This window comes from Hypomesus nipponensis, chromosome 17 (genome assembly GCF_054491055.1).
Source record: "Hypomesus nipponensis isolate SF chromosome 17, ASM5449105v1, whole genome shotgun sequence".
NCBI classification, from domain to species: Eukaryota; Metazoa; Chordata; class Actinopteri; order Osmeriformes; family Osmeridae; genus Hypomesus; species Hypomesus nipponensis.
The window spans coordinates 15,292,400-15,307,413 of NC_140377.1; the positions used below are offsets into that span (position 1 = coordinate 15,292,400).

Sequence of the window (15,014 nt, forward strand, 5' to 3'; positions counted from 1 at the left end):
GGCTCTCTTTATCAGAGATACAACAGCATCTGTGGTCTTTTGTGCTATTACAGATATTACCTCATTGTGTATCTGTTTGCTGAGGTAAAGATCTTTGCATTTCTGGCTTTGGATTCTCCTCAAGTGTTCATTCATTACTGGGTTGAATTGGGCCATTAATTCAACCTGACCCAGGAAGTTCCCATTTTTGGGTTGGTACAGGTGTTCAGTGTGTCCTTGAAATGCTAAATTTTGTTCAGCCAAATGGCATACAATGGAGTCCATTGTGGTGTTTAGTTTTAGTCAATCTTGCCACTAGCTGGCGCCAATTCTCCATTCTCCATTTTCAACGTGCTCCCTGCTGCGCTCATGACTTCTGAGATGTTCTCCGATACGTTTCCATGCACTAAATCAGGGGTGTCCAAAGTACGGCCCACAACAAATTCAATTAAATTTAGTCAAATTCTGAAAATACAATTGAATATGGCCCGTGCAAGATGCTTGAGCTCAACTTTGTTGCACTTCTAAGTTTTAACACTAGATAGAGCCAGCCACGGAAACAATATTAAGCAAATATTTTTTTTCCCGCGAGTCACCATAAATGGCAGCACCGAAGAAATGCAAAATAGCAAGTGAGTGTAGAAGATTTCAAACACAACGGGAAAATTTGTATTTCTTTAAAGAAATCAACGGAAAGTGTGTCTGTGCTACACATCGTACACCGGTGCCGAACAAACACAGAAAGTCAAGAAAATGGCAGCTAGCTTGCAAGCTCAACAGCAGTTTTTTTTTTGTGCTAACAAAATACAGGAAAACGCCACAATAGCAAGTTATGAAGTCACTAAACTTATTGCCCAGCACAGCAAACCGTTTTCAGACGGTGATTTCATAAAGCAGTGCCTCATCAAAGTCACAGAAATAATGTGTCCAGACAAAGTGCCGGATTTCAACAATCTGAGTTTATCCAGAAATACAGTGGTGCGGAGAATCGAGGACTTGTCAGCTAACTTGAAACTTCAGCTGAGAATCAACGCTTGTGCTTTTGATTGTTACTCAATAGTATGCGCAGATGCCACAGACACTGCGCAACTGTGCTGATGTAGCCCTCTGTGAAAATGAGTTTGACACCCCTGCTCTAGTAAAACATAAATTTAGCAGCTTGTTAACTTGGGAAGTTAACTGGGAGATAGTTACGCTATCTATAGCTTTACTGCAAGGCAACTGCAGAAACGCCATAAGCAAAGAGGCCAGGGTGATAACTATTTTCTAATTTTACGTTGTGATATGAAACACAATTGTGAAGTGTAATGTAAAATATAAGCTGATATAAGGAAGAATATGAACTCAATTGTAATAGACATTAAAATATATAATTTGGTCAACTCAGCAGCGATTGTTTTATCATCCGCTGTTGTTGTGTTTGAAGCAAAAATTATGTAAAGGAAGAGTGCCCGGCAGAACTAGCATTAGCCTTGTGCCGTTGCGTAGCGCAGGCATACCGCTCTAAAGCCCATTTCCCCCTACTACTCACGTCTATATCAATGCGACAGCTTATAGAAGGCATGATATTGATCTTTACTGCTCTTAGTGGCAAAGTGGAGTTCTGAACATGTAGGTTTGAAGGAAGTCTTTCTTTTTGGCATCTGAAAGCCTACACGAGTGGTAAATTGCAACTGTGGGCAGGAAGGGTCAAAAAGGAGGACAAAAGGGCGAAAAGGAGGACACGCAACAGCGGTCCGGACAAAGGGGTGGAAAACCGGACTGTCTGGCCGAAATCCGGACGTCTGGTCACCCTACCTGTGGTTTCAAACCAGTGTAGCTCACTGCAACGCTGTAGCCTACGCAAGACACACTATTAGCTACAGCTAATCTTATTTTATCTTAATCTTAGCTAAACATATTGTCAAAAATCTATAGATTAGGAAGCAATAAGTTGCATGCAAAAATCTAAAACAGATTTGTAATCAAATCTGTTTTTTCAGTGAAGGCAAACATTAAATTTTCATTTCCACAACATACTATTTTAATAAAAAAAAAAAACACAAACCGCTTAAGAGAATAGACCATTCATGGCATTTTGTAAACATTTCATGAAAGATTCAAAGAACAACAAGGATTGTTAGAAAGAACTACCCTGGAAATCCAGAGTTCTCGCAAGCACAATTTGAATTTGCTCAGCGAGTTACCCAGTCAAGACACTCACGTGAATTTCCATCAAGACACTCACGTGGTTGATTTCACCATTTATTCATACACATGACAAATGGTTTAACATTGGCGGAATGGATGTACATGTGGAAGAAATCAGTCGACAGACTGATTTCCTTCTCATACATTCCCGTAGCGCCACAGTGCTTTTCCCTGTTGAAGCTCAGCTTCTATGGACTTCAATGGGGCTGCTCTGAACATTTTTTTTCAGTGCTTCGAAACTTTACGGTCATTGGATAAATGCTGCGATTATGTCCCGCCCATGGACGCTCAGGTGGGGGTGAATGGAGGAGTGGGCTGGCCTGGATGCAGGACTTCCGCGTGATGATTGGAGGGTCTGTTGAAAGACATCTCCTTATGATTGACAATAATTTTGTACTATAGAAAGTTACCGAAGCTATTCAAGCTCAGTCCCATCGCAGATTCTGTAAGTGTAGTCGAAAGAGCTGCTGCAACCTATTTCTTGGTATTTGCTTGGCGAAGTTGCTAGCAAGTTTTCATCATACATTGCATACAATTATACACCACATGCCTTGTTTCAGTTGAACCTAATTCCCACATTTTCTTTGAGTTTAATATTGTTTCGTTGATCGTTCCTTCATTCATTCATTCATACATACTATACATACAGTAGGCTCGGCTAGTGCCGTAAGGGCCAGTGAACTAGAAAAATAATGAAAAATATATATGATTTATGAAAATGAACTTCCCCTATTTGAAAGACCAGCAGCCATCTGCGCTTAATAAAACTCATCTCGTTGCGCTTATTGAGAACTCTGATCGCTATTTTCCAACAGAGAGGTATGCCCATCTGAATGATGAAAGGTGGATGCAAAATCGCAATTTGAGAGTCCTCCGGCTTAACTTGAGTTGACGCTTAGTCCTACAGAAGAAACCGAGTTGTTACAGCCCAGCTGCGATCGCACTGACGCTATGGATCTGTGACCTTATCATTCTGGATAAGCATTTCATCAGAATATCCTGTCCTCAATAGGGCCACTATTTCTAATTATATGCTTATTCCTTTCACTACCACGTACATGTGCAAATTGGGATTTTTTGTGCTCACAAAAATGAAGACAAGCACAGAAACGGACTGAATGCTGGGCCTGATATTTGTGTTGCACTCTCCTCCTGCACCACGGACTGAAATGCACTAAACGCAGACAGGCCCAGCTATCCCATTAGCAATGTTGAAAAGGATACAACATGTTTTGTATAATTTGTAATCTTTTTGTAATTATTTCATATTTTGTTCCAATATTGCTGGTTCAATTGAATGTTGAAAATAAGAATACATGGGCTATATGTTTTTTTTATAGCTGTATGTCCAATTAGGCACTTATTGGATACCTTCTTTAATCATTGCTGGTTCAATTTGTTCAGAGAGAAGTGATCACTCAGTCTGAGATAGCTTATTAACAATTGCAGTAGGCGTACAAGTTCTGAAATAACAATACAATAACAGTAAAATATCCTCATTATTGTGCAATAATGGTCAAATCCACCTTTATTTTGTGATTTACGAATAATCTCTATTGGCTTGGGTCGCGAAGGCTTGTGATTTTTAAAATATGGGTCCCCAGAAAAAAAGTTTGGGAAACACTGGTTTACAACATAGGCACAAAAAGTCGTGTTTGGAAATAGCCTACTTTGCGTTTGAGGCAGATGACCGTGGCGTTATGATTAATCCGCAAAAGCCACTATGCAGAAGATGCTACCGTGTTCTTCAGATCAAGGGAGGTCATACTTCCAATTCAGCTAAGCAACCGAAAGATCGTCATCCGGATTTGTTTAAAGAATTCAAGGTGAGCCGTTCTAGAAGAGGCGCAGCACCGATGCTAACAACTGGCATCATACCAAATAAATCAATGTTCGTTGTGGTTGCGGTGAAGTTCTGAATACAACCAAAGAATGCACTCTTTCTGTTTTTTAATCTGTCATACACGTTACACAATGTTTGAGATGGTGGGCACTAGAGTTACAATGGCTTATGTTATGTACGTAGTTTAGGTTACCTATTCTGTAGTTTTAACGTTAGCCTATAGCCTACCTTGGTTAGAAGGTGAACTCATGTTTATTTTGTTAGCTGAATGGCTTAATTGCACTGTATTTGCCTTTGTCTTATGAAATTGAGCTATTTTTCCAAATATTTTTAAAATGAAGTTAATGGTTCAAGTACATGGAATCTTAGAAAATCCTTTTTTTTAACCATGGTATCGAAATTGGCATCGAGAATTGTGTTATTTTACTGATATCGGCACCGACTACTGAATTTTTGGTATTGTGACACCCCTAGTTGGTAAGACAATTGTCTGCTTTCAGCCATTCACCGCTCATTACAAGACGGATAGACGGGCTCCCCGGAAGGCTGCATGATGAAGGATCCGCACACCGAACGTACAAGTGGACACCTACCACCAATGCTTTGATGGACACGGTTGCAGCTTGCGGGACTCGAAACGGTGCACCCTGCAAAGGGCACAGCACGGACATGTTTACAGGCAGAGGGCTCACAGAGAACACATCATGGTATTTATAAGAATATTGAAGCTAGGCAGGGGTTGGCGGTATTCACTTGCCCTTTGACAAGGGCACAGATCGGAGAAGCGTCCCTGCAGGCTACCTGCAGCATGCAGATACCTATTGCAATCAGTATAGTTGGCTTCATGCAGACCGTCTCACAAGCTTCTCGGTTCATCATTATCGTTACTCCTTTTCTGACGCATTGATTACATCAGACACATGTTCAGCATTGTCAGTACACATTGGTATATCTAAAGGTGTAACCGGGCCAGGGTAATCTTCTCTGCCTTGAGAAAACGAAGCTCAATGCTCCAATTGAACATGTTCCTCTTATGATGTCATAAGACACATGCGTGCAAATGACCGTTGACCAGATAGGCTACAATATTAGGGGGCCGCCAAGGCCTGTATAAAACATACAAAACAGCATGTCATGGGACCTTAAGATGCATCTCTAATAAGTAGGAGACATAACTAGTAGTATAAGAAATAGCAGCAGGGTTAGCATCATAGATTTATTCCTTTACAGGACACATCCTATTAAACTATTACTGCCATTAACTGACAACGTTTGCCATCTCCATTGTTAGGCTACTTAAATGTCACTAGGACGATGTACTCCTGTGCTTCCGGTGTATTCATCATACCGCTGCTCGGAATTGAATGAACGTCATCAAACGCAAACAATTAGATTGGATCTGCTCCACGATTCTAACAACCAATTTAAACGGCGCGAATAAAGCAAGCACTTCTGTTCGGCTTGGTCAAGCAGTGACAAAAAGGGCAGCTTAGTAACAGTAACATTACTAATGGCTAGTACCTACTGACGAAAAGTTCTGTACGTCTTCAGTCACTTCTCAAGATGTAAAAACAGCACTGGAACTCAGCAGGGTTGATGCAAAGTGTTTTATTGGTTCTCAGGTAACAAAGATTGCCAATAGAACGTGAGCGTGATCCCGGGATCCGACTGAAGTTTTCTCAGGACAATTTAACTTGTATAGTCTTTTCCCCATTGTATGTTAATATGTTATGATATTTGTTGGTTTCATAGACATTAGGTAATCTTACACAGTGGATCCCTTGTCTCTGGGGATTCAAAACAGGTACTTTCCTACATAGACACTTCTTGAAATCAAGCTCTTTCTGACCTTGAACAGCCAGCTGCATTAGGCTTCTGGGCTTAAGGCCACAAATATGTCTCATAAGTTACGACTATGCGTCCTGGTCCTTTATGAAAGAATTCACATGCTCCTCTCCCCCACTCATCCTTTAATTATTCAAACCTTATATTTTGGGCTCTATGTCTCCTACCATTGTTTAGGGATAACAATAATCAGTCAACAGCTTTGCATCTGGTTTCCAATAATATAGCATGTACTACAAAGGTGATTACCAGTTTCATTGAATCCATAATCATTAACCATATTCATAATTACAACAGTATGGTGTTTTTTTTCCACAACACTACCTACCGAACTCTGGCTGCTTTTTTGAATGCGGGCTTGTGCAGCAAAGCATTACTGCTCCTATTATTTTAGAAGCGTGCACATTGCATTGTCCTTGTCCTCGATATGTCCAACCCTACACCCCGCAATCAATCAGACGCCTGTCCAACAGGTCAGTGCACCGAGAAAACCTGAACGTGATTCACGACAGTACCTGCAAATGTCGCTCCTCGGATATGCCAGATATGCCGCGAGTGCTTGTGGTCGGCTCCTGAACGTGAGCCCCCTTTGGACAGCACAACAGCAGCCCAGGAAACGGAGCCTTCCCCGGGCAGCATGCAAGGGAGCGGATGGAACGGCCTCGCCGCACTCGAGGAACAAACAGCTCCTAGTGGCCGAACCCCATGTTGTACAACGGGACAGTCCTTTTGTTGGCCGACAAGGCCAAACGGGAACTGCGCCATGCCTGAACTAGCTTCGCTCATGAGTAATGATGCTTATTACCCATGCCCGAACTGCACCAATCACATCGGTCAGACATCCAGACATCGGTCTGGAATCAGTCAGTAAACATTAGTCGTAGTGTTATCCAATTGCGTGCAGTGCATTTTCAAATGCATGCTTGTTGCCGCCCCTCCATTTGGGCCATTTTCATTACTCATAGCCAGACCCTTAATCTTTCGGATTTGGGTATGGATTTCCAGGCAAGGTACTCTGCTCTTTGCCTGGCTCCGCCCTCCTACATACTTCCGCTCAATTTTCATTTTCCTTCATTATTCCGTCTGGGTTTGCAGTATATTAGCCGGTTCATGACTATGTCAAACCTGTAGACGGCAGTGTAATGAGAAGGATAAAGCCATGCAAACCAATCAGAATTATCAAAATCAACAACTACGAATAACACACTCCTCGATATAAAAAATCAGAGGCCTGTTCTATAAAGCGAGTCTACCGAATAAGCCAGACTTATGTCTGTTAGTCTGACTAATTTCTAGTTCATTCGGTTCCATAAAAGCTAGCTCAACGTAGTTTGAACTCAGTTACTATGGTAACTTATGCTTCGAAACTAGCCTGGTCCGGGGCAGGCTAATTGTCAGGCTTAGACCGTGTTCTTGCTTAACCAGACGTTCCTGTAACACTGACCCAACGGGAAAACTATGATTTACCACGGACATCCTCATTTTCTTATTCTCATCAGTTCAATATGTAGGCTACATTTATAGAAAATCGACTTAACCCTGTAAGACCCAAACATAAAAGTAATGTCAACATGTTTTTTGATGAAGATAATGAAGGATTTATTCCAAAAAATGTTTTCGGACGTTTTTAGGGAAAAGTTGTAATAATGCAACGTTGGGCCTATTTGCTAGCAGAATTTCAGCATTTGCTCTCATACTGTTAGAATAAATACACAAAACAACTAATGGTTAATTTTGAGTGTGGATTGCTTACATAGCACTATAACAGTAGATTTAATTAATAATAAACACCCAACAGTCATATTTTGATGAATCAGAATTTATAAAAAATAAATAAAACTGGATAAATATTATAAAAATAGAATGATAACTTCAAAGACCCCGGGGTCCATTGTTCACGTGCAATGGTAGTCCTAAAAGCAGTTCCTTTCCTCTGAAAAGCAGAGACGGAGATTGCACTTTCTGCAGAGCATATTAGAATATCTTTTTATGCCGTGTCTGCAACATCCTCTTGTTGTGTTCACCGGAAATGTTCGACCATACCCCTGCGCACATCCGTTGGCGGTTCACATTCCCTCTTGGCTGGGACCCCCATTACCTGAGGATGGTCTCTTCTGAGCAGTCACAGGTCTCTGAGGTGTCACAGTTATTGACGTCAAAGGGCTCCCACTGGCTGAAGATGGCCGCCCTCTCCTTGGTGTGTCGACAGCTGTTTGTCAGGATGAGGGAGGAAGCTAGTTGCGCCTGAAACAGTCTCCTGTTCAACATCTTTTTCTTGGGAATATTGAGAGCCTTGCAGTCCCATTTGTAGAGGAGACGTTGATCCCAGCAATGATAATAGTGTGCCAGAAGATGTAACTGTATCATTTACATTTATTCATTTAGCAGACGCTTTTATCCAAAGCGACTTCCAGGAGAGAGCTTTACAAAGTGCATAGGTCACTGATAATAACAACAAGATAGCACCAAAGCATTGCGGGTAGCCAAAACAAGAAGCACACATTGTGAACAACCAAAGTGCCAAAGGGAAGAATCATAAGAGCATGTAGTTCAGAATCAGAGAATCAGAAATGGATTTATTCGCCATGAATGTTTGCACAGACGACAATGGAATTTGCTTTGGCAGGGAGGTGCATACAATAAACATATAGGAATCTTAAATTTAAATGTGGTCTAACTATACTAAGGATACATAAACTAGCAATACTAAGTGGAATACAATTAAAATAAAATATACAATTAAATATAAGTTCTAATTCAGTTAAGCAAGGTACAATTAAACAACACAAATCTCTAAGTGCAAGTGTACCAGTAGAAAAAAGTTTAACTAAAACAGAATATTATGCAGCGAATACAACAGTTTAAATGAGTTGCCACTAACCAACAGGAGCAACAAGTCTCTAAGCAAGAGTCATTGTGATCCTTGAGGAAACTAGCATTGGGTTCAGCAAACCATTCCTAAGTACCGTTGTACTCCCGGAACAAGTGCGTCTTGAGCCTTCTCTTGAAGGTGGAGAGACAGTCTATGTCTCTGATTGAGGTGGGGAGTTGATTCCACCACTGGGGGGCCAGGCAGGAGAAGAGCTTGTGTTGTGACCAGGCGGTCTTGAGCAGTGGGACCACCAGGCGGTTGTCTGAAGAAGACTGTAGGTGGTGGGTGGGGGTGTAAGGCTGCAGGAGAGACTTGATGTAGTCGGGTGCAGTCCCGTTCACTGCTCGGAAGGTCAGTACCAGTGTCTTGAATCTGATGCGGGCGTTGATGGGTAGCCAGTGGAGAGAGATGAGGAGCGGGGTAACATGGGAGCGTCTGGGTAGATTGTAGATCAGTGATGCCCATCTCAGAAAGTCTGTAGAGCAGGAGTGACTGAAAGGAGGGCAGTCTGTGGAGTGGCCGGTCTTGAAGCCCGATTGGTTGGGGTTAAGCAGGTTGTTCTGAGAGAGAAAGCTAGACAGTTGGTTAGATAGTGGAGGGAAATGAGGAGCGGAGTAACGTGGGAGCGTCTGGGTAGATTGTAGACCAGGCGTGCCGCTGCGTCCTGAATCCTCTGAAGAGGGTGGGTTGCACATGCTGGGAGACCGGCGAGCAGAGAGTTGCAGTAGTCCAACTTGGAGAGGACAAGTGCTTGGACAAGCAGCTGGGTGGAGTGCTCAAACAAGTATCTCCTGATCTTCTGGATGTTGTAGAGGGTGAATCTACACGACCGGGAGACCGCAGCAATGTGGGCCGTGAGGGAGCGCTCATCATCCATGGTAACCCCAAGGTTCCTGGCAGAGGATGAAGGGTTCACCGTTGCAGATCCCAGGGTGATTGAGAGGTTGTGGGAGATGGAGGGTTTGGCCGGGATGATGAGAAGTTCTGTTTTGGCGAGGTTCAGCTGGAGGTGGTGCTCGGTCCTCCAGGCGGAGATGTCTGCGAGGTAGGCCTCAATCTTAGCTGAGATCCCCGGATCGGTCCGGTATCGGCGGCGCAATTTAGGGGGGAACTTGAATTTGGCTCCAAATTAGTCCAGCAAATCCACACCGCCCATGTATTTGTTGTATGCACCCACAATATGAGGTCTCTCAACTTCAATGTGGTTGGTGGCTTTGTTCCAGCGTTGAATCTTTTGCACAGGATCAATACCAGCAAAGGATGACACAAGTGTGACTGCCCTGTTGTCATAGGCTAAATGTTGTAGCCTATGTAGGCTATTTAAGTGGATTTTCTATAAATGTAGCCTACATATTGAACTGATGACAATTAAAAAATGAGAATGTCCGTGGTAAATCATTGTTTTCCCGTTGGGTCATTGTTACAGGAACGTCTGGTTTAGCAAGAACACGGTCTATGCCTGACAATTAGCCTGACCCGGACCAGGCTAGTTTCAAAGCATAAGTTACCATAGTAATTGAGTTTGAACTACGTTGAGCTAGCTTTATGGAACCGAATGAAATAGAAATGAGTCAGACTAACTGACATAAGTCTGGCATATTCGGTAAACTCGCTTTATGGAACAGGCCTCTGGGGTCAAGTAACTTAAGCTTTTTTAAACCTTGCTTTTTATCAATACCTTGGCGCAAACTCACATTTTCTGCATGGTCCAACGAGTGATTTTGCTTCAGGTGGTAAAAAAGGTTTCTTATATACTAGTAGTATCATTGGACCAATACGCTGTTCTTATTGGTCCAGAGACGTACTACGAAGTCCGCAAACCCATTTGCGGATCTAGCAAGTGGTTGCCTTGGAGATGTTGACAACAAGGCGTCTGTTCCAGATTCGTTGTTTGATTTGGGGTTTTCCCACGTATTGTTGTAGTAGATCTATATAAGAAACCAAATATGCACTTTTCGACAGGTCTGCAAACGCTTTGTCGCCTCATTTTGTTAAAACGTTTGTTGACTTCGACCTACGGTCTCGGTTAACGTTTTTAGAAATCTCTGCTTACAAAGCCATTTGTAGACCTGTCGAGAAGTCCACATTTGCAGTTTGTCGTAGGCTATTACCAGACTTGGTAGCAACCTGTCTGTTTACTACACAATTTGCACATAACATTGCTCTGCTCTTTGTCGGATTTCAAAAAGCCAAACCACTTCCAAATAACTGAAGAAGACAAACCCTTTCTATCAATTTGTTGCTCCTTCGTCATGGCTATCGCTGCCACGGTTTTCTAGCTTGACGTCATACTCATAATTCTAGCAGAGAATGTCTAATATGGGGAGAACTGCCACTCTCGGGAAACTTCTGGGTTCTGAACTGGTTGCAGTTCCACCTTAGTTCCATATGAGGGCGCTAACGGTCCAGTGCAGAATGAATGGAGTTCTATGGAGCTATACCCCTCAAAATCCACTTTTCTCAGGATATTATTTTGTCTAGTAATTTGAATGTTGAATTTGAAAGGGGAGGCAAAAAAATACACACTATTGGGTGTTTTTTTTTGTTGGATTCACTTTTTTTGTCTTAAACAGCTTTTAAAATGTCAATGACGTTATACACATTGTATGACCAGAGATACTGCTTTGCGGCAAGCTCTGGTCACTTACTTTTTTCTCTCAAGGCATCGACAACACAGCTGACAGGTTAGGCTCTCCCTGTCAATACACATGCTAGAACGAGTTTTGGCTTGTGAATGATGTTGCTAATGCTCTGACATTCTGGTTCCGCTTTGGATACCATCAAGCGGGATCTCTGGTCGTTGTCAGTCCTTCACTAACCAATCAGCATTCATTAGCAGAATGCTAGCGTGTTATGGGCAACAACGACTCACTTTGTAAGAAACCGAAAAGACATAAGTACTCGTTCATTCAACTTTCAACCCATAATCCATGGTGAACATGCAAAAACTACAATCAAATCTGAGATTTCTCAACGACAATCAGTCGAAAGAGACAAATTTAGCCGTTTAGCTCCATAGACTCCCATTTATTTTGCACTGGACTGGGATCACTCCCAGTGGAACTCTGATGTAACTGCACCAAAATTCGGTACAATGGGGCTTAACAGGGAGTGAACAGGCTCTCCTTTAGACAGGCTCTGATTCTAGTCAGAATATGAGTCTGATACTGCTCCATTGGGCTGTGATTATGGGGTGTGTGTCAACCGAACCCAGAAAAAAATGCCTCTTCGCTCACTTGGATAGACCTACAACCAATCAGAACAACGTAGTTAATCCCGTAGGAAGGACGGCAAAAACTTATCGTAACAATATAACATAAATAGCATGTGGGCTTAACAATGATAGATGAGAACATAATTTAACATGGTAACTATACAAAACATAAAAAATCTCAATTTTGACAGAAAACGATTTTCGATCTTTTATGGCTTATAGCCAACAATGAGCAGCCGCGACATTGGACGGGTTTCCGCAGGCCGCCACACATTTAGTTCATAACAGAAGTGATCACATGCACAATGGTTGAGCCAGTTGTCATAATTGTAGGCCTAATTCACCATAGAGTGCAATATGCTGGCAGTTTTGACATCAGTCAACACATTAATTTATGTAATAAAATTCACAGATTTATACTGAAAGTATATCCACTTTGTATTGTTGTTGTGTTTGTTAGCCAGCCCCTTTGAAAGCAGCTGATTATCGGTTGTAAAATCAAATTCACTTCTAAATAACAAAACAGAATTTCCCTATTTTTCTTACTACGTTTAAGTTCATTTTATTGCGAATGCATTTGTTAATCGCATTAGTTCAATCGCGGTAGCCTACAGCACTCTGTTGGATTATAAAAAAGAAACCTGCAAAATATTAATGTTGCCGAGTGCCCAAGTTCTCAAGATATCATATTCACTGCAGACCAGAGGACCAATCAGAGTGAAGGGGTTGGGATGTGAAGAGCAAGCCATACTGGCGGCAAATAATTTTCTTATTATTATCATGGGAAACTAAAACCATTCTGATTTGTAAATACACACAGATATTCCTTGCATTATTAGAGAGATGAAATAAACAAAAATATTGATTAGGGGGGAAGGATACACTGGTGAGACTGTTACCCACAGACCCTTGTCAGAGTGCTAATATTATTGATGCCTTGAAATGGTGTTGTCAGTTGATGGAGGTTTACTGAGTAGCACACAGCAAAAGGGCACATACACATTATGTGTTTGTCTGCCTGTGTTTGTTGACTCTCAAGGAAGTTTACAATTTAAAAGTACAAGTTATTACTGTATAAAATGGTCGTGTGTGTGTGTTTGTGGGGGGGGGGGTATCGGGTTATTACTCTGAAGGTTGCCGGTTCAATTCTCTGCAATGAAAAATCACATTCTGTCCTTGGGCAAGACTCTTCACCCTACTTGCCTCGGGGGAAATGTCCCTGTACTTACTGTAAGTCGCTCTGGATAAGAGTGTCTACTAAATGATTACATGTCAATGTGATTAAATGGATAAACATACACATATCCGACTTCTCTGCAAACACTACTCGCCGCACAGCGGATTTCACAGACGCACGTTGGTAAATTAGGGAATGAACTCCCGGGGAGGTTCAGCGAAAAGAGGAGGCGTGTTCCAGCGCAAACATTCCCTGGTGCTATTTTGCAATTTCCGAAAACAATTCTTCCACACACCAGGAAAAACGTAGTCTAAAGTCAGTGGCGCGTTATTCAGAGACTATTTTGGGCGCATGCTTGGCCCGTGTGCACTGCTGGCAAGGCCAGGGTCTTCTTCCAGCAAAGGTGTATAGATTACCTTCTCTGCCACCAGAGTTGTATTGACTATGGCCAGCCACTGCTGTCAGCAATGGAAAATATACTGGATGTGGAACATTCTCATATTGGAGTTTTCCAGATTCCACATGTCAAATCATATGGAACTGTGGCTTTGACTGAACCTAGGGTAATTGAGTGAATGATGCCATGTGTGGCTGAGAAAGAAGCAAAGTTCTGTTAGCCTCATATGTTGTAAATGATTTGTACTTTTGTGAATGAAAGCTGGAAAAAGATCTCAACTGCATAATATTAGCTCTCTCTCAACTAAAAAGACGATATAGGATGTTACGTAAAGGGAGGGATTTTTTTTGTCGATCCCCTGCTGATTTTGTACATTTGCCCACTGACAAAGAAATAATCAGTCTATAATTTTAATGGTAGGTTTATTTGAACAGTGAGAGACAGAATACCAATGTAATAATCCAGAAAAACGCATGTCAAAATTGTTATAAATTGATTTGCATTTTAATGAGTGAAATAAGTATTTGACCCCCTCTCAATCAGAAAAATTTCTGGCTCCCAAGTGTCTTTTATACAGGTAACAAACTTAGATTAGGAGCACTCCCTTAAAGTGTGTTTCTAATCTCAGCTAGTTAACTGTATAAAAGACACCTGTCCACAGAAGTAATCAATCAAGGTATCCACAGAAGCAATCAATCAGATTCCAAACTCTCCACCATGGCCAAGACCAAAGAGCTGTCCAAGGATGTTAGGGACAGGATTGTTGACCTACACAAGGCTGGAATGGGCTAAAAGACCATTACCAAGCAGCTTGGTGAGAAGGTGACAACAGTTGGTGCGATTATTTGCAAATAGAAGAAACACAAAAGAACTGTATCTCCCTTGGTCTGGCGCTCCATGCAAGATCTCACCTTGTGGAGTTGCAATGATCATGAGAAGGGTGAGGGATCAGCCCAGAACTACACGGGAGGATCTTGTCAATGATCTCAAGGCAGCTGGGACCATGGAAACCAAAAAAACAATTGGTAACACTACGCCATGAAGGACTGAAATCATCTGAATGATACCGAGGAGAACTGGGTGAAAGTGTTGTGGTCAGATGAGACCAAAATCAAGCTATTTGGCATCAACTCAACTCGCCGTGTTTGGAGGAGGAGGAATGCTGCCTATAAATCCAAGAACACCATCCCCACCGTCAAACACGGAGGTTGAAACATTATGCTTTGGGGGTGTCCCAAATCTTGGGTGAGAACCTCCTTCCATCAGCCAGGGCATTGAAAATTGGTTGTGGATGGGTATTCCAGCATGACAATGACCCAAAACACACGGCCAAGGCAACAAAGGAGTGGCCAGAGAAGTGTCAAGAAGAACCACATTAACGTCCTGGAGTGGCCTAGCCAGTCTCCAGATCTTAATCCCATAGAAAATCTGTGGAGGGAGCTGAAGGTTTGAGTTGCCAGACGTCAGCCTCAAAACCTTAATGACTTAGAGAAGATC

The 15,014-nt window shown here is 42.2% G+C and overlaps 1 protein-coding gene across 2 annotated transcripts in view; it reads left to right on the plus strand.

Moving 5' to 3' along the window:
- Positions 1–15,014, plus strand: part of septin12 (septin 12) — a 152,837-nt gene that overhangs the window by 70,793 nt on the left and 67,030 nt on the right. The gene's annotated exons all lie outside the window — the stretch shown is intronic.